At 37.9% G+C, this 3426-nt stretch overlaps 1 pseudogene; it reads right to left on the minus strand.

The window, feature by feature from the left end:
• Nucleotides 1-912: 912 nt before the first annotated feature.
• On the minus strand, nt 913-1308 carry LOC122744106 (annotated as a pseudogene).
• Between the last annotated feature and the right edge of the window lie 2118 nt (nt 1309-3426).

Below are 3426 nucleotides of genomic sequence, written 5' to 3' on the forward strand. Positions count from 1 at the left end.
CATTCTAAGTCCAACGATCTTCCAATGACACCAGTCCACATATTACGATGCTGGCCTCAGGGGTTGTTTTTCTTTTTGAGATTGGTACCACTAGCCTAGATGATCTCTGATGTTCTTTTCAACTCTGAGAGTTTATGATCTATGATTTTTTAAATGCAATTTCAGAATATGAGTCTAGAAATTATAATCTATGAATTGTCCAGTACATAAATGACATCCTATGAGTTAGCTGGCAATCCAGAAGCTACATGAATTTTCTAGGCTATAGAGTGCATTGGCAAATAATTTGTTGGGTCAGAGACCAAATAGGTTTTGTTACTTTCTCCTCTCTGTCTTCAAACTTTATATTTAGGGGCATGGCAAAGGGCAGCTAGGTGGCGCAGTGGATAGAGCACCAGCCCTGGGTTCAGGAGGAACTGAGTTCAAATCTGGCCTCAGATACTTGACACTTACTAGCTGTGTGACCCTGGGCAAGTCACTTAACCCCAATTGCCTCCAAAAAAAAAAAAAAGAGAGAGTAGGGGCATGGCAAGCATCAGGACTAGTAAGAAATTTTATCAAGACTTATAGTATATTCTTGTTTATATAAAGGAGGACTTCTTCATGCATATACCCAAGTATCGCATTTTCTCCACTGGGGTTCTTCTCCATGTGTGCACTCTGGCCACAATTGGTCCTTATGTGTGTGTCCCTACAAGCATATGCCCTGACCATACATGTTTCCTGCATGGGCATGCCCTTCATGTCGATTGACTTTTTTTTTTTTTGGCGGGGCAATGAGGGTTAAGTGACTTGTCCAGGGTCACACAGCTAGTAAGTGTCAAGTGTCTGAGACCAGATTTGAACTCAGGTCCTCCTGAATCCAGGGCCGGTGCTCTATTCACTGCGCCACCTAGCTGCCCCTCGATTGACTTTTTTTTTTTTTTACATTTGCAAAAAATGTGTAATTTTATTCAATCAGTATTCATATTCTAGATCCTTGAGGGATACAGCATCACTTGGATCCTGTGTTCAATGGCCTTGGCAGGAAGATTACTTCTGAACTTGGCCTGAACCATTCCACTATTACCATGAGCCCAAGTAACTTTCTCCCAGATCACTCTTGTTCTGTTGGGTTTCACAAAAGGAGTCACTGTGTTGTTTTTTGCCTTGTATACATAAGCACATCTCTTGCCCAAATCGAATTTAGTTTCATCCTGAGCATAGATAGACGCCTTCAATTTTCAAAAGAGCTGTATGTTCCCTCTGGTTTTTCAGGCCTCGCTTGTAGCCAGCAAAAATGGCCTTGGACCACAGTCTTCTAGACATTTTGCTGTTCTACAAGTCCTGTTTTCAGGAGGCCTCCAAGGCTCCCAGATGGAGGAAAAAAAAGGTCGATTGACTTTTTCTTTTCTTTTTCTTTTTTTGTGGGGCAATGGGGGTTAAGTGACTTGCCCAGGGTCACACAGCTAGTAAGTGTCAAGTGTCTGAGGCTGGATTTGAACTCAGGTACTCCTGAATCCCGGGCTGGTGCTTTATCCACTGTACCACCTAGCTGCCCCATGTCGATTGACTTTTAACACACATGTTCCCTGAGTATGCTCGCTGTTCCTGTCGATGATATGTGCTTGTGGGAAAGTTTTTCCCAGTTTTATGGGGGGAATGCTTTGTAAATTTTTTTTACTGCATTATTTCATGAATTGTTTCTGCTTTGAGCTAATCATGTTCTCTAGATGACTAGTAGAAAAAAACCAACACAGAACATCATCTGAGTCCATGAGATCTATGGACTATCTAGCCTATGGGGTACCTTGTCTTGGAGAACATATGTGTGAGTAGGGGTTACTCCCAACTGCTACACTTAAAATTTTATCTTTATTCACAGTCATAGAGCTTCCCTGACAAATGGAAATACTTTGAAATTTGGTAGGTCATGTGATAGAATGGAGATAGATATCCAAGTTTTTCTACCCAAGGATTCTGTGATCCTGAGCATGTCCCTTAACTTCTTTGAATCTCAGTTGTCTTATTTGTAAAATGGGGATAATACTTCCTGAACTACCCACACCTCACAAGACAGTTGTGAAGATCAGCCGAGATGTTTGTAAAATCCCAGATAAATGCATATTCTCCAAAATGGCTCTAATTTGTTGGTGGAGAAGGTAAAACTGTTTTTGTTATTATTTTATAGAGTATAACAAGACTAACAGCATTGTATGTAAAATATAAATCTACATTTAAATTTCATGATGGTAATGAGTCTATCAATTTACACATATACATGTATCTTAAAGAATTATTAGTTGTATAAAATTTGATATACCTGTACTCTTTATTACTTCTTAATACTAATAGGGTGGCCAGGTGGCACAGTGGATAGAATGCCAGTCAAGAAGATGAATCTGAGTTTAAATTTTGTCTCAGTTACTAGCTGTGTGACCCTGGACAAGTCACTTAATCCTGTTTGCCTCAGTTTCCTTCTCTGTAAAATGAACTGAAGAAGAAAATGGCAAACCACTCCAGTATCTTTGCCAAGAAAACTCCCAATGGGGTCATGAAGAGTTGGACACAACTAAATTGAGTGAAAAACAGCAACGATTATTAATAACAAATGCTTGATAATTGTTAGAGATTAATAAAGTATATAGGTGTACCTGACTTTATACAATTGATGTAGTCTTGAAAAATTTGAGTGCAATTATAATTTGAGATTAATTGGGGATACCATTAGGGTTTAGTAAATCCTTAATAATCCTTACAATACATAAAGTGCTTTTACCCATGATATCTCATTAAATAATCCCTACATCTTAGTGAGTAACAGAAGGTAAAAATAAAACAGGCTGTGCCCTTGATGAACTTATTTTCTACTGGAGGGATACAACATGTATGAAAATACATATAATCTAGGGTAATTTGAAGGAGAGAGCTCTAACAGCTGGTAGATAAGGGAAGATGTTGACACTATTTTACAGAAGAAAAAACTCAGGTTCAGAGACATTGCAATCTATCTAGGATATTTAAGTAGTATGTGGAAGATTTATTGTTCAGGTGGATTAGTTCAAAGGTTTCAAACCCCAAACTCTTAAACCTGATCCAGATTAAATGTAATTAGGAAACATTTAACAAAATAAATAAAAGTACAGTACAATATGGATAATGTGAATTTGTGGTTTTCTATGTCAGAATGATGACTTCAGGGATCAGTTTCTATTTGAGTTTGATGTCACTAAGCTAGATGACCTCTGAATTTCTTTCCAACTCTGAAAGTCTATGATCTATGACTTTTTTAATGCAATCTCAGAATATGAGTCTAGAAACAAGAAGCCATGAATTAATTCCTCAATATATAAATGAAATCCCATGAATTAGCTGGTAACACAGAAACTACCTTAATTTTCTAGGCTATGAAATGCATTGGGCAAATAATTTGTTGAGTCAAGGTTA

This window comes from Dromiciops gliroides, chromosome 2 (assembly GCF_019393635.1).
Source record: "Dromiciops gliroides isolate mDroGli1 chromosome 2, mDroGli1.pri, whole genome shotgun sequence".
NCBI lineage: Eukaryota > Metazoa > Chordata > Mammalia > Microbiotheria > Microbiotheriidae > Dromiciops > Dromiciops gliroides.